Here is a 21,155-nt window from a genome sequence, read left to right on the forward strand (position 1 = left end):
AGAGGGAGGCCCGCATACCACAAAAAAAAAAAAAAAAAAAAAAAAAAGAAGAGCTCAATCACGTGTGGGTTTAAAACAGGAAATGTTTTGGCATAGGTGAGCTTCCAGAAAGATTCTAAAGCAGGACAAAACTATGTAGTTTTGTCTATGTAGATCACATTATTAACACTTCTAGGAATAGGCACCTCTTCTTAACCCACTGTCTCTGATATAACTGTCTAGGGTCAGATCTCTATATAAGAGAGGTTCTAGCCTTTATTCTTAAGCAAACCAGCCTACTCTGAGTTATGGTAGTACATAACTTAGGATTTATCTGTATGGAATCACAAAAACATTGGCTCAAAGAGAGAAAATATTGGGAAATGAATCATACTTGTGCAGTCAAGTAAAATATTTTTTATGTTTGTCCAATAGGGATTTGAATGAATTTTTATTTTCACTTATGGCCCAAGGAGACTCATAAAAATTCCACTCTGGAAAGTAAGGGATGGCAATATTAATATCACAAAGTGGAATTTAAGGAAAAGGCATAAATGAACCTAAAAGGATTGTTTAATGCACATATGGAGGAATACATTCTGCAGTCAATGTGAAACCATTTCTAAACCTCCTGAAGGTCATCGAAAAGTTCCAAGTTTCCATAGTGGACGCCAGCATAAGAAATGATTTAAGTTCATTTTCTCTGGCCACAGTTCTTGACTCTTTCTATATCCATGCTCTTTACAGTGTGACTTTGCAGCACCTCTTATTATGAGGTGGAGTCTGCTCTGACCTCTTGAATTTGGGCTTACTTTGTAATAGAATGTGGCAGAAGTGACAGTTTGCAGGTTTTCAGCCTTGGCCCTGTTTGCTTCCTCTTTCTTTCTTGGACCTCTGCTTCTCCATGTAAACAAGCCCAGGCTGATCTGCTCAAGGATGAGAGACCACGTGGAAGAGAGATGTAGGCCCCAGCTTACAGCCAGCCAACCACAAAACACGAGAGAGCTCAGCGGACATTAGCACAGCTGCAGATGCAGCAAAAACTGATGACAGGCGCACGAATGAGCCCAGGTGAGAATAGGTAAACCACCGCAAACTGACCTACAGACTCATGAAGAAATTAGTAAGTTCTTATTGTTTAAGCCAGTGAAATTTGAGGTAGTTTGGTACATAGTAGCAGCTGTGATAAGTATTTCAAACTTTGTACTCTTAAGGAGAATACCTATCCTTTTCAAATGTCCATAACAATTTGTATAATTGATTCTACAAATTTTAGATTCTACAGTTGTAGACTCTAAATTGACTCCACAATTGTAAAATTGATTTACAAAGATCTCACATTCTCTCAAATAAGAATTATATAGACCACTTTTTTAAAAAAATTATTTTTGTTTATTTTTGACTGCATTGGGTCTTCGTTGCTGTGCGTGGGCTTTCTCTAGTGATGAGCGGGGGCTACTCTTTGTTGCGATGTGCGGGCTTCTTATCGCGGTGGCTTCTTTTGTTGCAAAGCACGGGTTCTAGGTGCGTGGGCTTCAGTAGTTGTGGCATGTGGGCTCAGTAGTTGTGGCTCGCGGGCTCTAGAGCACAGACTCAGTAGTTGTGGCGCATGGGCTTAGTTGCTCCGCGGCATGTGGGACCTTCCTTGGCCAGGGCTCGAACCCATGTACCCTGCATTGGCAGGTGGGTTCTTAACCACTGCGCCACCAGGGAAGCCCTAGGTCACTTTTTAAAATTGTACTGCCCTAAAACCAGAAATTTGTTCTTAAAAAGAAAGTTTAAGCATAATCTGCTTGATAATAAAACACTCCTAATTCTTGGTTCTTTGGGGGAAAGAATCATTGAAATGGACAGATCTTGTAAGTCCAATAAGAAACACAAATGATACAAATAGCCAAGACACGGAAGTGACCTAAATATCTGTCAGTAGGTGAATGGATAAAGAAGATGTGGTATATATACACAATGGAACACTACTCAGCCATGAAAAAGAATGAAATAATGCCATTTGCAGCAATATGGATGGACCTAGAGATTATCATAGTAAAGTAAGTCAGAAAGAGAAAGACAAATACCATATGATATCACTTTTATGTGGAATCTAAAATATGACACAAATTATTTACAAAACAGAAACAGACTTACAGATGTAGAAAACAAACTTAGGGTTACCAAAGGGGAAACGGGGTGGAGGGGATAAATTAGGAGTTTGGGATTAGCATATACAAACTACTATATATAAAATAGGTAAATAACAAGGTCTTACTGTATAGCACAGGGAACTATATTCAATATCTTGTAATCTTATAATTATAATGGAAAAAATATGAAAAAGTATATGTGTGTGTGTATATATATATAAGTATCTGAATCACTTTGCTGTATACCAGAAACTAACACAACCTTGTAAATCAACTATACTTCAATTAAAAAAAATACAAATGAAAAAATACGTATGAGACAAGGGCATAAAACGTACAGAAAAAATTTAAAATTCTTTGTAGGAATGAGCTGGATCATTCTATTTCTCTGTACGGTTCTGGATTAGAATTGATCAAAAGATGAACTTGAGTCATAACTGGGAGTTAGAAGTGATTCTCTCACAATCATTTTGGCATCTTGATACCTATCACAGTGGTGCCTCAGTCTAAGACACCACACTAAGGTAGCAAGTGTCCCATTCCAACATCTTGTTAGACTAATTTAAGCATGGGTATCAGTGACTGGCAGAAATGTCATAGGACTGAACCTTAGCTATAAAGGAGTATAGAAATGTACTTTCTAGTTTTCTAGCCTCTTAAAACATGTCAGTGTCCTGCAGCCAGAGACCACCATGATCACAGTTATAGTTGAACAAGTCAGGTTTATTATTTGTTACAGCAAGGGAGAACACACACTGTGGGGAACCATGGGGAATCCTCAGCAAGAGGATATTAGGATTTGGGCTTTGGTTGAGTGACTTTATAGGATTTGGGCTTTGGTTGAGTGACTTTATAGGATTTGGGCTTTGGTTGATTGAGTTGTGGAGAGTCTAAGGAAGCTAAGGTTTGCTCTGGATTGGATGCCATCAGCAAGTGTGTGTGAGGGAATTCTATGATTATCTCAAATTTTATACATAGGGAGGGCAGACTAGGGTGAGGAAACAGGTGTCATTAATTGATAAAAAATTAACAGTCATTCATTTTAGCAGAAAGAGAGTGATGTTTGGTATTATGTGGATGGCACAGCAACTTATTTTTGTCTGTGCTTAGACAAAATTATGTTGTGGACTTGCTTTATCTGATTTAATCATGTTCTCAGAATGACCTTGTCTGAGTTGGTATTCTGTGAGATACCTGGTTTACGTCCAAAAGGAGAATAACAGCGTTGAGTGCCTGGCCAGCTTCTGAATGTCAGGGGCTGTTCCTTTCTCTTCTTTTTCAAGTACAGGCTGGAAGGGAATTTGAGTGACTGCTCAGTAAGCAAATTTGTTGTATCTGCCTCAGGTTTCATCATACTTAATGATGAAGCTCTGGAGTTTCCCACCAAAGTCAGGTACAAGTCAAGTATGCCCACTATCCATGGTTATTTAATATTTCCCAAAAGTTTAGTCAAAGCAGTAAGATAAAAATGAAATAAAAGAAAAATCTTTGGAAAGGAAGAGACAAATTATTACTTGCGTATAATTGCCTCCCTAGGAACCGAAGAAAACCAACTGAAGAATTATTAGAAGTAAGGAGAGTTCAGTAAGGCAGCTGCTTACAAAATCAGTATACAAAAGTCAATGCTTATGCTTTAAATCAACAATCATCAGAATATACAATTTTAAAAAGGCATTAAAATAGAGACTAAAATAGAAAATATCTAGGAATAGACTTGACATAAGAAAAGTATGCAGGACCCATATAAATAAAACTGTAAAACTTTCCTGGGAGACTTGAAGACTTAAATAAATGGTAGGGCATACCACATTCTTGGATGGCATAACTCAATAATTCAGCCATTTTAATTCTAATAAAAATCAAAAGTATTTTTCTTTTTAACGAGACGATATAATCCTTAGGTCACCTGGGAAGCTTAATAAAAGGCTGAAGAATTTTTAGAAGATTGAGAGGTGACTTACACTGCTAGAAAGAAAGATTTATTATAAAAGTAGAATGATTCTTGTGTAAGAATAAAAATAGCCCACCAAACAGGCTCAAGTATATACATATGGTTTAGGATAAAGGTGGAATTGAAATGTTCTTATATTTCTGCTTAAGATACAGAAAGCTGCTAAGCACATCACTTCTGTCCTAATCATGAGAAAATGACGGATAAACTACAAAATCGTTACTTTTGTTGAGCTCATGAGAAAGATGAGGTTGTGAGGCAACCAAGTAACCTCATTCAGAAGAGAGACAAGCCCCTCCGAGGAGAAAGGGGCTTCACAACTGTCTCCATTCTGGCAGAGCATGGGGAGGAGAGGCACAGCCACTATCCACGTGGGGAGAAGAAATCAGCTAAATTGTAACACAAAATCCATGTGTGGGTGAGTGTGTAAATCTGGGAAAGCTGAGGTAGAAGAGGAGTTCCCACTCAGCTACAAACTCTCTTCCACAGACTTCCACCAGGTGCTCACAGGAAATATTGGGGGCAGGGCAGGAGGCTGGCCCTCTTGAGCCCACCTCTGAGGTCCAGGCAGAGAGAGGCAATCAATGGATGTTGGGGACACAAAATGCCATTGACTTTCCTGGATTTTCCTCCTTTAGGGATCAAAAACTCTAAGCTACTGGGGGTAGGGCAGCAAACTCAGTTACCCACAGGGTTCAAAGTGATCAGTGGATGTGAGGCCCAAGGCCCTGCCTACTAACCTGGACAATTTTCCCTGGACAGTAGACTATAACCTCAAGTCTCTGGAGTGGCAGAGTCTATTACTCCCAGGGCAGATGGACCAAGATGCGTTGCTTAATAGCTGCATGAAAAGCCTTGATAACATTGAACATCCATTTATGATAACTCAGCAAACTAGAACTTCCTCAATCTGATAAAGGACATGTACAAAAACCCTATGGCTACCATTATACTTAATGCCGGAAGATTGAATCTATAAATTGTGGTACATCCCTACAATGGAATACTTCTCATCATTAAGATGGATGAACTACTGATACAAGCAGTGGCATGGATGAATCTCAAAAGCATTACGGTAAGTGAAAAAGCCAGACTCAAAAGGCTGGAAAAAACATTGGGAAAAAAAAAAAAGGCTGTACATTGTATAATTATATTCGGTTGACATTCAGGAAAAGGCAAAACTGTATGGACAGAGAACAGATTGGAGGTTTCCAGGGGCTGGCAGGTGGGGATGGGGGATTGACTACAAAAGGGCACAAGCAAACTTTTTGGAATGATGGAAATACTCCATCTATATGTCTTGATTGTTGTGACTACGCATTATGTATTTGTCAAAATTCATGGCATTATAATCTTAAAGAGGGTGAATTACATCTTGAGAGATCTGACTTTAAATAACTGATTCAGGAAGAAAGTATTATGCTAAACAGTGCTGAAAAAATTGATAAACCATTTGTGGAAAATTAACTTTTGATTCCTCACATCGTATGATAAGATAAGTTCCAAATAGATTATAAATAAGTGAAAAAAATCAAACCATTAGAAACTTAAAAATATGCAGAAAAGATAGGTGATGAATACATACAAGAGCAAAGCATAAAGTAAAACAAGGCAGTGAAGACTGAAACAGGATAGTGATTATCAAGAGATAAAAGGAGTGTGTCCTTGAGAAAGAACCCATTGTAGGAATGAATGTCTGTCTTCTCTCTCTCTCTCTCTCTCTCTCTCTCTCTCGCTCCTCTTCCCTCCCTCGTTTCCTGTCTCTCCCTCCCTCTCCCTCCCTCTCCATCTCAGTAATATGGATAGCAGTTACATGAACATTTGTTTTATGATTGTTCATCACACTGTGCGGCCCTCTGTATATGTACCGTATTTTATAATTTTAAAAAAGGTAAAACTTGGGTTCCGAATGTAATTTCCTATATTTTACACACAGAGGATTTAGGCACAGAGGATCCAAGTCCATTGGTGAAGATAATCCATTTCCTCATCCAATTCCCCATTCCCTATCCAATGCTCTACCAGCCAAAGCAGCCACATGGTTCAGCACAGGTTAAAAGACTGTGAACCTTATAAACCAAACCCAGTTTAAAAGAACCTAGGTTGCAGTTATGAGGTGTATAATAAAAAATTAAACAGGGCTTCCCTGGTGGCGCAGTGGTTGAGAGTCCGCCTGCTGATGCAGGAAACACGGGTTCGTGCCCCGGTCCGGGAGGGTCCCGCGTGCCACGGAGCGGCTGGGCCCGTGAGCCATGGCCGCTGGGCCTGTGCGTCCGGGGCCTGTGCTCCGCAACGGGAGAGGCCACAGCGGTGAGAAGCCCGCGTACCGCAAAAAAACAAAACAAAACAAATATGGGTGAAATCAATCTGACGTGGAATGGAGAAAGCCTTTTTCAATATCAAAGTAAAGGCAGAAGACATAAGGAAAAGATCGATAGGTTTGATTACTCTCAAGTTAAAAATGATGTACAAATTTTAAAATATCAAAGCAAAAATTGAAAGACAACGTACAGCTGGGGAAAGTGTTTTAAAAATACATGGCAGGGGACTTCCCTGGTGGCGCAGTGGTTAAGAATCCGCCTGCCAATGCAGGGGACATGGGTTTGATCCCTGGTCTGGGAAGATCCCCCACATACTGCAGAGCAACTAAGCCTGTGCGCCACAACTACTGAGCCTGTGCTCTAGAGCCCGCAAGCCACAACTACTGAGCCCATGTGCCACAACTACTGAAGCCCGCGTGCCTGGAGCCTGTGCTCCGCAGCAAGAGAAGCCACCGTAATGAGAAGCCCGCGCACCACAATGAACAGTAGCCCCCGCTTGCCGCAACTAGAGAAAGCCTGCGCGCAGCAACGAAGACCCAATGCAGCCAAATATAAATAAATTAAAAAAAATATATATATATATGGCAGTAAAGGGTTAACATTCTTGAAATTCAAAGAGCCCGTACAATCAATGAGACCGATACTGCAACAGAAAAACAGGCAAGAAATATGGATAGAGCATTTTTAAGGGAAGAAATACATATTACTAATAAACATTTAAAAATATTCATTCTCCCTAGTAATCAAGTAGTTACACATTACAAGTGTGTACCTGTCACATATATAATTGTCCAGGATTAAAAAAAAAAGGAAACATCCAGAATTGGAAAGTTGTAGAGAAAAGAACACTCTGAAACACTTGGTAGGAGAGCGGTCCAGCAACGTTAACAAGAGCCTCAAAAATTGTATATTCTTCTTTTAACAAATAGGTACAAAGATATTCATAATAAAGTTAACTGGAAATGACCTAAAACATTCCAATGATGGGGAACTGGCTAGGTTATGTTCCCTTTGTGTACCTGGGCGTTTTCTAGCTAAAATGTGCACCATTGTGTGACTTAGAAAAAAGGCTCCTCTTATTCCAGGGGGACCCCACCCCACGCCAGGCCTACCAGCTTGTGCAGGCAACAACTTGGACATAGGAGATCATGGCTCTGATACACACAATGTGATGGTGTGCTATGGAGTCATTAAAGCACATTTTTGAATGACATAGGGATAGGTTCACAATATGCTGTTAATGATGTAAAATGTGAAGTGATAAGACTAATTACTAGTTATTTAAAATGTAAGTTTTTCAGTGTGTACAACATGAGTTCAGTTTTAAAAAGAGCAAGTAGTAATATGCATAGAAAACTAGGAAAAAAAAAACCTATAAGGATGTATACCAGTATTTTTAAGCATATTATATCTGGTTGATAAGATTATACGTAATTTTTATTTTTCCTTTTTGCTTTTCTATATTTGTGACATTTTCTAGGTGGAATGTATATTACTTAGGTAATTAGGGAAAAAAACAGTAAAATCAAAAATCTCATTTAGAGTACTGAGTAGAACCAGGTGAAAAATGCAGCTTAGCCAGGAGAAATGTGTGCTTTTGGCTACTTTCATTACCTTGAGTTTCACCTAAACGCTTAAGCGTTATAGATGGAGAGAAAAATCAGTAGAGAGCTGCTATTTAAAATGACATTCAGCGACAGTGGTGAAAATGTGACCACATTAGAACACTGAAATGAGATGAGGTTATGTGACACAGGCCATTCTTGATGTGCAGGTTGAACCCGAACAAAATGCTTCTGACCCAGCCCTGCTCATCACAGATGTTAAGGGGCCAAAGGAAGCTTGGCACGGGTTAGGGGACAGATGGAGAAGGCAGTGGGAAACCTTGGTTAAGTCATAGAAGCACGGGAAGCTCTTGTACCCTCCACCCAATGATTCAAGTGGGAGATAAAGGCAGAGCGGTCTTTTTGGAGTTTGTGCTTAAGCCTTACTTTATTACGTGGCCAGTTACTTCTTTATATCCGAGTTCCCTGTTCTGATAAGGTGTTTGCTGCAAAGTGACAGTGTTAAATGTGACGTTTCCGTTAATGGTTTGTTTTCCCTGAAGCCAGTGGTGTTAATTATCTGTGTTGATGGAGAGGAGAAAGCCCATGATGGAGTGAAATATACAGATGTCTTTGCCCTCTCTCTCTTCTTCTCTAATATTTCCCTCCACTGCTTACAACCCTCCAGTGACTCCTCACAGGCTTCAGGACAAAGTGTAAACTCTTCATCTTGGCATAAAAGATCTGCTTTTCATTCTAGTACCTTCGCTCAGCACCACATACTCCAACCACACCAAAGTAGCTTCGTCCTCTAAAAACATGTGGCATGTTATCTCATGTGTGGGGACATTTATCATCTTGCTAATGTTATCCACTGCCTACTGTGTGCCAGGCATTGTGCTAAATGTATTATCTTCTGCCTCATAACAATCCTATCTTGTAGGCTTGAATATCGTCTCCATTTTATAAATGAGAAGCCTGAGGTTCAAAGAAATAACTTTCCTAAGGGTCACCCAGTGAGTTAGTAGCACAGTCAGAATTTGAACCCAGGTTTTTTTTTTCTTCACCACTTTATTGAGGTATGATTGACATACAAAAGCTATAGGTATTTAATGTATATAACTTGAGGTGTTTGGAGATAAGTATACACCTGTGAAACTGTCATTACTGTTAGAGCCATAAACTTACCCATCTTCTCCTCCCAGCCCTTGAACCCAGGTTTGACTGGAAAGCTTGAATACTTTTTTTAAAAAATTGAGGTATAATATATGCAACACAAAACTTACCATTTTAACTATTTTAAGTGTACATTTTTATGGCATTAGGTACACTTACATTGTTGTGCAACCATCACCACCATCCATCTCCAGAACTTTTTATCTTCTCCAACTGAAACTCTGTATCCGATAAACAAGAGCTCCCCATTTCTCCCTCCTCCCAGCCCCTGGCAACCACTCTGCTACTTTCTGTCTCTGTGAATCTTCCCACTTTAGTAAGCACCTCATATATGGGGAATCATACATTATTTGTCCTTTTGTGACTGACTTATTTAATGTAGCGTAATGTCTTCAAGGTTCATCTATGCTATAGCATGTTTCAGAATTTCTTTCCTTTTCCAGGCTGAACAATATTCCATTGTATGAACATATCATATTTTGTTTATTCATTCACCCTTCAGTGGAGGCTTGTGTTGCTTCCACCTTTTGGCTACTGTGAATATTGGTGCTATGAACACGGGTGTACAAATACCTGTTCAAGTCCCTGCTTTCACTTCTCTTGAGTATTTATACAGAATTGGAATTGCTGGATCATATGGTAATCCTTTGTTTTGTGATGCAGACATGGTTGAAGACTATAGGCCAGTCATTTTGTAGAGTCTCCTTCAGTTTGGTCTTGACCAGTTTCTTCATGGTTAGACTCAGGTTATGTGTTTTGACTGGAATGTCACAGATGCTTTTTTTTTTCTTTTAATCACACCCCACAGGGTGACACACGATGTCTATTTGGTTATTGGTATTTTTTTTGTTAAGTTACTATCTTTTTAAAAAAAATTATTTATTTTTGGCTGCGTTGGGTCTTAGTTGCAGCACACGGGATCTTTCGTTGCAGCACGCAGGCTCCTTTGTTGCAGTGCGCGGGCTTTTCTCTAGTTGTGGTGCACAGGCTCCAGAGTGCTTGGGCTCTGTAGTTGTGGCACGTGGGCTGTCTAGTTGTGGCACACAGGCTCAATAGTTGCAGCGCACGGGCTTAATTGCCCTGCGGCATGTGGGATCTTAGTTCCTCCCAGGGATCAAACTTGCATCCCCCTCATTGGAAGGCAGATTCTTAACCACTGGACCACCAGAGGAGTCCCTGGTTATTAGTATTTTTAACTTTGATTCACTTATTGTGCCGCTGTCTGTCAGGTGTCTCTACTGTAAAATTATTGTAAAGTCTCTTTGTAATTAATAAGTATCTTGTGAGGAGATACTTTGAGACTATGTAAGTATCTCTTTCCTCATCAATCTCTCACCCACTAGAGTTTAGCATCCTTTGATGTTTCTTGATTGAATTAAACATTACTATGATGGTTAGTAAATGGTGATTTTCTAATAACCATCATTTCTTTTGCATTTATTAGTTGTTTACTATAAAGAAGAGCTTTTCTAATTTATTTATTCATTTATTTCTATCAGTATAGCTTCATGAGTACTTACTTTATTCACTGTATACTAATCTGTTGCTATCAGTATTTCTTTTCATGCTCAAAATGTCCCAGATTTGGCCAGTGGGAGCCATTGCAAGTTGCTTCCTGTGTCCTTTTGACATTTCTTCATCATTGTTTGAGGACTTTCTTACTTTATGACACAAAAAGACGTTCCAGGCTCATCTTATTATTTCCCTGGATTCAGTGATTTGAGGAGAGCATATTCATCTGTAGAAATAAAGCCACCCCTAAATGTCAAAAATGCAAAAACAGGGTGTTACCAGGTGGCTTCACATGCATCCACCATCAGCGAGCCCCATGGATTTGGGATTTCACCCCTGGTTTGTTACCGGATTCGTGAGTCCAAAAGGAGACATGTGCATTTTATGGCCAATTAAATATCAGCTGTAAACTTGAGCATCCCTGAGGGGGGCGCAGAAAGCAACTGGCACTGATCTGTGCTGCAGGATTGTTTGCTTTCCTTCTCTAGCATACTCTAGGGCCTGCTGGCATGGGAGCTCTGTTTAGAGAGAAAACTGTTTTTACATATTTCTCTCTAATGGTAATAGAAGTGAAACTATTGTTGTGAAAAGACACTAGGTTTAGACTACACCATATCATATGGCAGTGAGAGGCGTTCATCACTACAGCGTCTAACGGCTGATCCGAAAATATCCCATATTTCTGCATTTTTGGAGCATTAACCCCTGACTGCCAGGAAACACCCATTGTAGCAGCTCTTCAGCCATGTAATTTAAAATAATTACTAATTAAATGAGAATAAAATAGAGTCCATAATAATAATCATCACTGTAACCCAAGTTACTGTTTGTTGGAGCATTACCTAGGGGAAGATGCTTGCCAAAGGGAGGAAGGATGGCCGGGGAGCCTCCGGCTTCATCATTACTGCTGAGGTAAGGAATCGAGACCTTTCTGGGGTGCTTGGCAGCTACATACCTAATTTTATATTCCATCAATATTGCTGATCTCATGTTGTTTCAAGGAATTTGCTCACTAATACAGCAGGCAGTGTGCCATTGAAAACTGAGTATGGGAACAGCTGTATGGCACTTGTCAGTGGATTTGTATCACTGCAGGAAACAACTCAAGCAGTTACCTTGTCTTCGACAGGTGTCACTCTCAGCCCCATCTCAGGAAAAGCAAGGCCCCTTTGTAAGGGTGCCGTTGGGTGCGAACGTCCAGTGCCAATGGTTATGAGCAGGTATGTGGGATAGTGGAGGTGGGACGTGTTTCACGTTATTGTACAAAGGCCTGTCTGGGTGTCTAAGAAAGTAAAAGGTGGGGGCTGTTTGGGTTAAAGGCAGGGTTTCTGCTTCCCGTTGTTTGGGTGATTTAAAAGAACATGCATTCCTTTGTTTATTCACTCATCAACAAGTGCATACGTACTATGTGCCAGACATTGCAATAAGTGCTGGGACTGTGGATCAAGGCAGACTTGGGCGCTGACCTCAGGCCAGGCATCTGACCGTCTCCTGGGTAGTGGGGGATATACAAATAGAGGCATGCAGAAAGTGCCAGGGGGCTAAGAGAGCACTTGACAGGAGAGAAGAGGCATTCTTTTTGCAATGTGGCAGCTGTGAAGCACCCTTGAGGAAGTTCTATTTATGCTGAGGCCTAAAGTCTAAGGAGTGTTTGGCCTGCAAAGGATGAGGGGAGAATGTTCCAGGCAAAGGCCCTGCATGAGGATGGAACCTGGTTAGTTTGAGGAGCTAACTGTGAGGAGAAGCACAGAAGTACAGAGTGAGGGAGGATGTGGCACAAGAATTTGGCAAGATCACCTGGCTTCAGAGTGAGGAGTCCACATTGGATTCTGAGTGCAAGGGGAAGCTTGAAGCTGAAGGGTAGCAGGACCCGGTTTAGGTCTGTAAAAGCCCAGTCTGTCTGCTAGTGGAGAAATGCCTGGAGGGCTTGGGGCTTGAGTGTGGAGGTACCAGGACTGGCTCCCAGCTCTCTGGCTGGAGCCCCTGAGTAAATGGATGCACTGTATGCTCAGGTGGGAAATATCAGAGGGCAACTATATCTGGGCGTTATAATACTCAGATTTTTCTTACTGTGGTAATATATGTCTTACCACAATAAGAAAAATCCGAGTATTGGCAACCATCATTCTGCTTTCTGTCACCGTGAATTTGACTGCTGTAGGTACCTCACATAATCGTATAGTATTTGTCCTTTGGTTACTGGCTTATTCCACTCGCACAATGTCTTCCAGGTTCATCCATGCTGTAGGCTATGTCAGAACTTCCCTTTTAAGGCTGAATAATACTCCATTGTATGTATATGCCACATTTTATTTATTCATCTGCTTATTGATGGGCATTTGTGTTGCTTCCACATTTCAGCTCTTGCTTACTGCTTGTTATTTAATGCTGTTATGCACATGGGTGTACAAATATCTGTTCAAGCCCCTGCTTTCACTTCTTTTGGGTTTATACCTGGAAGTGGAATTGCTGGATCGTATGGTAGTTCTATTTTAAGTTTCTTGAGGAACCACCAAACTGTTTTCCACGGTGGCTGCACCATTTCACATTCACACTCAAAGTACACAAGGGTTCCAGTTTCTCCACTTCCTTGCCAACACTTGTTATTTATTAATTTTTTGGATAACCTCCATCCTAATGGGTATGAAGTGGTGTCTTATTGTGGCAAAACATTCAGATTTTTAGATGTTATATTTGAGATGCCTGAGAGATATTTACATGGCACTGTCAAGTAAATGGTTGGCTATACCAAGCAAGATTTCAAAAAGAGGTCTTCTGGCCCACAGATCAGTTTAAATTCCACTGACCAAGGTGTGCAGCAGGCTCTTGTAAATGCCTCTCACCATGGTGAACCTTGTGTATTTGTTCTAAGGCATCTGACCCCTGCCACTGTGCCTGCTATTTCAGGCATTTTGGGCATTTGGGTTCATTTCTGGTGAACGAATGACATTTTGTACCTGGTTCTCCCCTTTCTGATCCATATTGCAGCTCCAGTGGAAATTAACCAAGAATTACTAACTATGATCAGCAAATAAAAGTGGTAGAAAGCTTCAGAATGAGAGAATTTATTGTTTTGGTCTTGGAAGGGATATCTAGCTGAAGTCAAATAGGTTTGATGATACTTTAGAGTGAATGGAAGGCATTTTTGTTTCTCCCTTTTCTTGATAACAAGGAAAATACAGCTTTAAAGTGTTCTTCAATTTCTCAGCTCCCTTTCATTCTCTGATTTCTTTACTCTTAATGGGATAATATAAACCAGTTTTCTGTCTGTTATTCATCAAAGCTGTCGATTTATCCTGAACAGAAAGAAGGCAAGGATGTTATTAAAATAAAACAACTTCCGATTGAGCTGCTAATAAATGCTGAAATGCATCCACATGTCTCCTATTGATTATCTCCTGCCGACAAAAGCAGACACAAGTTTGTACTGCACGCTGCCTGTGGAAATGAAAGATTTAATTAGATGAAAACCGAATGAGCTGGAAGATCTACAGTGCTCAGCCATCAAACGATTGTTATTCATAATTGGCTTTTTGAAATGTCCCTGCTTCTTGAGTCTTTTTCACTTAAAAAATTCCCTACAGTGCATTAAGATGAACACAGTCGTTAGTAAATTTTCCCCCGTGCATTTGACAAGCTCAAGGTCGTGGGCTAGAATGAGTTCTGTCAGACCATAAATCAGGTGTAATAGAACATCTTGAAATTGAGAATTAACAGGCGAGAGCAGGGAGACGGCAATGTCTTTTCCATTTCAGGCCCATCTCCACATGCTGAAGGTGGAAGAGGAGATGCTGGTGGGGAGGATGTACGAAGAGGCCCATAAACTCTGAAGGTGGAATTCTTTAGAACTCACTAACTCTGTAATCATGTGCATGTAAAGTTTAATGTCTGGTAAATGCACCGATATTTAGCAATGAAAGTGTATTGAAAAGTGGGGATTCACTTTGCCAGGAATGTTTCAAGCACCCATCAGGTGGCCTGCTTTTTAAGACAGTGGGGAAGAGAAAGATGGATGTGAATCATTGCCTGTGGCAGCCACGTGGCACTTAACCTGTGCAGGTTTTTCTTCCTGGAACCCCCAGCAAGTTATTAGGATTTAAAAGCTTTGGTTTCCTCATTTGCACAATGGGGGCGTTAATAATACCTATTTCATCGATTTGTCATGAGGATTGAATGAGATATGTAGACAAAGTGTTTAGCACAGTGACTGGGCACATGGCACACAGTAAATGAATGTCAGCTACTGGCAATAATATTTCACCTTCCACATCTAAAGGCCCTGAAGGGAAGGCATCATTTCTTCTATTATATTTCCCACAGCATCTTGCTTTGTACCTGACACTCTGCTCTCAGTAATTTTCGACTGAATTAAAAAGAAGTGTCAATCTCTCAATCATCAGGTTCTTGCAAATTCAGATTAGAGCTGACAGTCATTCAACAAGTGTGTATTTACTATCTTAAATTGTTTTTAAAGTATTTTGCTTTTCTGGTTACAAAACAAGTAGCAGCTGCTCCTGGGCAGAGGCAGTAGTGGTTAAGAGGGCAGGTGCCGGAGCCAGATTGCCCGGGTGCGTGTTCTTGCTCCCCCCGCCCACAGAATGATTGGACTGTGTGAGGATTAGATGAGTTGAGACACAAACCACATGCAGCAGGGTCTAGCACATAATATGTGCTCAATAAAGCATAATTCGTGTTGAGTGAAGTACAGTAAAAACCAACCAAGAGATCATTCATTCTCATGACCCTGAGATAACTGCTAATAAATGCTTATTGCAAATGTGCTCTGGGGTTAACAGTGCAAGGCATAATAGGGCATCATGAATAGCCCAGTTATTGAACCCTTGCTGCCACCAGGCACTGTACCCAGTGCTTTGCACAAAATATCTTGTTTAATTCACACAACAATCTTATGGGGTAGGCAATATTATTCCCCTTTTGTGAGATGAGAAAACAAGATCAGTGAGGTTAGGTAACTTCCCAAGGTCATGTAAGTGGTAAGTGATGGAGCTGAGATTCCAGTGTAGCTCTCTTTGGTTCCAAAGTTAACCATTTGGCCACCCTATCTTGAGAAGCCTGATATTGAATCAAGACCAGACAGCCGGTATGAAAAAGAGATTCATGATCTAAGTGAGGTGGGAGAGCTGGAGGAGGATCAGAACACAGGTACTTATGATGTACTGTGCTCCATGCTATGACTATAACTTCTGATTAGGCTTCAGACTCTTTCTTAACACAGTGATTTAGATGTTGGAGCAAAGTTGGCACATGAAATGAAACCCAACGTGCACAGTGCTGCTTATTAAGCAGGGACTCAAGCCCAGATGGGTTTTTCCAGGAAGGCTTTCCTGCTCTCCTGCATGTTTGGGCCTGATTCTTTGTGTCATATCACACTGAGTTTATGCTGCAGTAGAATCTCAGGCTAGATGTTTTCTCTTTAATATCTGGCCTCCTTTAGTCACCACTGCTGTATAAAAACACCGTGGTGTGATAGTTTTTGTTTCTCAAGTGTAATTTGGAGTCAAGTGGAACAGATAAACAATGTCAATGAGAATATCTTCTGCAGACACTGATGGGACTTACCTGTCTTGAAATGAGGAGATAAAGGATGCATGAATGTTTACTTTTTCTTTGCATCTTAATGTAACCACTGAACACCCTTGGTCCCCAAGCAAATTAAGCATCATGAAATGAGAGTAAATGACACGCAAGTCTGTACTGAGCTGTTGTCTGTTGGATCAGCTACCCCTCGGCACAGTATCACACAAGAGGCAGGCCTCTCCAGCAGAGTTGCATGAACAGCTGTGCTGGATTAAGTGTATTAGAAGCTTCCTTAGAAAACTCAGGGCACTGATCTTCTAGCTTGAGGTTGGTTCTTGGCATGCTTGTGGAGTGAAGTTTCCCTCTCCCTGTAGAAAAGGTCCAGAGCAAGTCCGGATGTGAGGCTGGCTTCCCCACACATCCCTTACTGTGTGACTTTTAAAAGTCACAGTCTCTCTGAGCTTTATTGCCTTTATGTACAAAATAGAGTTGTGGCTAATAGTTTTATATATATACCCGTATATAATTTTAATTTCTGGTTGTGGTGAAATACACATACATAAAATTTACCATCTTAGCCATTTTTAAGTGCACAGTTCAGGAGGTTAATTATTATATTTCAATATAATTATAATGCTACCAACATTTTAATTTTATTTTATTGCATTGTATTTTTTATTGAATGAAAGATTCTTTAAATTCTATACTGCTTTACAATTTTCAAGTTTCAAACACATGATTTCATGTAGTCCCATAATAACCCTTTTTCTTCCCCTACCCCTATATTGCCCCTCCCCCCTTCCCTCTCCCACTGGTAATCACTAGTTTGTTTTGTATATCTGTGAGTCTGCTTCTTTTTTGTTTTATTCACTTGTTTGTTGTATTTTTTTAGATTCCACATATAAGTGATATCATGCAATATTTTTTGTCTCATGTATTTCACTTAGTTAGCATAATGCCCTCCAAGTCCAACCATATTGCTGCAAATGGCAAAATTTAAATTCTTTTTTATGATTGAGTAATATTCCATTGTATATATATACCACATTTTCTTTATCGATTCATCTGTTGATGGACACTTAGGTTGCTTCCCTACTTTGGCAATTGTAAATAATATAATGCTATTGATATTACCACCACTTGCCCAGTAGAATTGGTGTGAGGATCAAGTGAGAAATAAGGAAGTAAAGATGCTTCCAAAACTAAAAAGTGCTTTGCAGATATTACTTGCTACTGTTAGTGTGACCCCCATCATCTCTCTGGGCTCTGTTTCCCCATTGGGGACTTCAACTTCAGATGCCTTTGGCTCTAACATTCTGTGCAAACATTACCTCTACCCAGCAGAGGTTTCTATGTCAATAGGAAGTCAAACCTTACACTAAAAGCTGAGTTTTCTTTAACAAAACATCAGTATTATCATGCACATGGAGGTTTTGTCACTTTTCTGTCACCCTGTGCTGGAAGCCATTGGTAAAATCTGCTTGGCTTGTTGGTGATCCCGATATGTCTGTATTTATATCTATATCTATATCTACATCTATATCTATATCTGTATCCATATCTATCTTCTATTTGTTTGTTTATTCAAAAATATTTATCCAGTACCTCCTCATCGCCTGGGCACTGTCTGAGGTGCTGGGTGTAAAGCAGTGAATAAGAGAGACAAATTCCCTGCCCTCAGGGAGCCTACCTTTCAGTGGGGAAGGCAGACGATAACCCAGTAGATATATAATATCAATAGGAAGAGATAGATGCTGTAAAGTTCAAGGCAGGAATGGAGGGTGACAGGGGCTTCTCCTTTAGATGGAGTGGCCAGGGGAGGTATCTCTAAAGAGGTGACATTGGAGCAGAGACCAGCCATCTGAAGGTGTGGGGAGCAGTGGATGGGTGTGGAGGAGAGAACTTGCCACAGAGACCCGGAGGTTCCTCCCGGGTCTGGGGGTCTGTGGCTGTGGCTGAGCTGATGGTGACACCTGTGCAGAAGGACTCTCAGCTGCTTCTCTTTTCCATGGGTTTCCATAGGTGAGAGTATTTCCAGGGCTCAGAGCTGTGTGTCAGGGAACTCCGGAGCTTCTCCAGGCAGCTGGCAATCAATGCTGGGAGAACTGAAAATCTTATTGGTCCCTTCCTTTGCCTAATTTTACCCTATGAATAAGCTTCACCTCGAGCCCCTCTCCTCAGAGGCCAAGAGGGTGCACAGCCTCTGCTGGCTGCTGAATTCCTGCAACCCCGCTTTGAAACAGTCTGCACTTGCAAGAGCTGCTGGTAAAGTATGAAGATGCCAAATTCCTTCAAAACAGGGCTGTGAAATTTGGTAAAGAGGGGACAACGCTGTTAGTGAGGAGAAGAGGAAATAAACATTTATTGAGGCTTTCTGATGATCTAGCAGGCACACGAATTACCATAATTCATTCATAATTTTGCATTTGTTCTGATATTGATTTAGCTGCTTTAATGGAGAACAAAATAACAGAGGCTTTAATGAAGCAGAAGGCAGTTTTTCTCTCATGTACAAGTCTGAGCTAGCAGGTGGATCTGGGGAGCAGAGCAGCACTGTTCTATCATATCAGCCCAGGGCCTGGACTCCTGGTCTACAGGGTCAAAGATGACTCACACCTCCTCTACGATTGTGTTTCAGCCAACAAGGAGGGAAAAAGAAAGTAAGGACATGTCCCCTAGTTTTAAGGGTGTGACCTCGGAGTTGTGGATATTACTTTCTCTTATATTCTGTTGGCCATAGAGTTGCCAGATTTAGGAAACAAAAATATAGGACACCCAGTTAAATTTGAATGTCAGATAAACAACCAATACTTTTTTTGTCCTAATGGGGCATACTTATACTAAAACAATTATTGGGCTTTTAATTTGGGACATACTTATAGTAAAAAATTACTGGTTGTTAATCTGAGATTCAAATTTAACTGGACATCCTGTATTTTATCTGGCAGTCCTAATTGACTAGAACTTAGTGACATAGACACACCTAGCTGCAAGGGAGTCTGGGAAACATAGTCTTTAGGTGGGTGGTAATGTGTTGAACTACAGCTTGGGGTTTTGATTACTTAAAGGAAGAGGGGAGAATGGATATTGGAGACAGCTAGCAGTCTTTGCCAAAACTTATGTTGTCTCATTCATTCATTCATTATACTAATATTTAAGCACCTACTGTTTGACAAGTATTGGATAAATGACATAGACAAGACTTCTTTTGTCATGGAGCTTATATATATATATATATATATATATATATATATTTTTTTTTTTTTTTGTGGTACGCAGGCTTCTCACTGTTGTGACCTCTCCCATTGTGGAGCATGGGCTCCAGACGCGCAGGCTCAGCGGCCACGGCTCACGGGCCCAGCGGCTCCGTGGCATGTGGGATCTTCCCGGACCGGGGCACGAACCCGTGTCCCCTGCATCGGCAGGCGGACTCTCAACCACTGCACCACCAGGGAAGCCCTGGAGCTTATATTTTAGTGGAAGAGACCAATCATAACAATTTATACTCATGTAAAATTTTAAGTAGTGATAAATGTTCTTAAAAAAATGAGGCAAAGAAGTTTTTAGAGTTTGCTAGGGAAGCTGCAATTGGGGAGGCGAGGGAAAGCTTCTCTGGAGAAGGGACATTTGAGTAGACACCCAGATGAAGTGAGGAAGGAAGTGTGTGAAACTCTGGGAAAGAGAATGCCAGCCAGAAGGACCAGCTAGTGCAGACAGCTATGACTTGGCAGTTTCAGGAACTATCCATAGAAGGCGCCCACGTGGCTGGCGTGGAGGGATCAAGGTGGAGAGTGTAAGGGAAGCAGGCAGGAGTGGGCTTTGGAGACCACAACATAGAGTATTTTGTTTTATTTTATTATTTTATTTTATCTTATTTTTTATTTTATTTGGCTAAGCCATGTGGCATGCAGGATCCTAGTTCCCTGGTCACCTGTACCTGCTGCAGTGGAAGCGTGGAGTCCTAACCGCGGGACCGTATATTCTCTACTTTTTCTCATGGAGGAGGAGACAAGACTTTGTTCTAATGAAGCGATTAACGAATAAGACTACCTCGGATCTGGAGTCTCAGACAGAATCAACGCTTGGAAAGAGTGGTCATCTTCATTCTCCGCTTTCCTGCAGTGGAAGCGCGGAGCCCCAACCACGGGACCGCCAGGGAATTCCCCCACGACAAAGCGTTTTTTAAATTCTAGGCATGATGAGATGCCACTGGAGGGTTTTGATCAAGATAGTTACGTGACTTAATTTACATTTTAAAAAGATCGCTGTGTCTGCTGGCTAGACAGCGTGGCTATAGGGAGCAAGAGTGAAAGGCAAGAGATAAATTAGGTGGCTATTGCAGGAGATTGGGGTTGGATAGGGCCTTAGGGATTGGCGGAGTGAGAAGCTGTGGGATTCAGGATGTATACAGCAGTGTCACCCTCACCATACAGATGAGGGAGGCTCAGGGAGCCAGGACTCGAGCATAGGTTTGCACAACTTGTGACTTCTGCTGGGAGGGAATGGGGAGTGTAGCTTAGGGGAGTAAAATCTTGTCACTTCGAGAGGTTTCAGCAATCCTTTAGTCCTTGATTTTGACATTGCCGCAGGAGCCAGAGGGAGGAGAACGTAGAATGAAGATGACCACTTTCTTGACAAGCGTTGATTCTGTCTGAGACTCCGAATCTGAGGTAATCTTATCTGTTAATCGCTTCATTAAAACAAAATCTTGTCTCTTCCTCCATGAGAAAAAGTAGAGAATATACTCCTGGAAGTTGGCAGCTGTGACACCAATAGCAGTGTAAACTGCAAAACAGGGACTGTTTTATTCTTTGTGGTCCCTGGGGGCTCCGGGATTGTAGAAGAAAGAGGCTTTGGAATCAGCCACACATGGTCCTGAATCTCATTTACTAGCTGAGCCTTGGTTTTTTCATCTGTAAAGTGCGACCATACACAGCAGTCTCTCAATTGCTGAGAGCTTTACAAGAGAAAATATGCCTGAAACCAGTAGCAT

The 21,155-nt window shown here is 41.0% G+C and overlaps 1 long non-coding RNA gene across 1 annotated transcript in view; it reads left to right on the forward strand.

The window, feature by feature from the left end:
* The first annotated feature begins 2,415 nt into the window (after positions 1 to 2,415).
* The window catches only part of LOC129392355 (uncharacterized), a 161,188-nt gene continuing 142,448 nt past the window's right edge, over positions 2,416 to 21,155 (forward strand). The window contains exon 1 of the long non-coding RNA XR_008618147.1: positions 2,416 to 5,146. This is a non-coding gene — a long non-coding RNA (uncharacterized lncRNA). The remainder of the gene's footprint in view (positions 5,147 to 21,155) is intronic.

This window comes from Physeter macrocephalus, chromosome 8, assembly GCF_002837175.3.
Source record: "Physeter macrocephalus isolate SW-GA chromosome 8, ASM283717v5, whole genome shotgun sequence".
In the NCBI taxonomy this organism is placed as follows: domain Eukaryota; kingdom Metazoa; phylum Chordata; class Mammalia; order Artiodactyla; family Physeteridae; genus Physeter; species Physeter macrocephalus.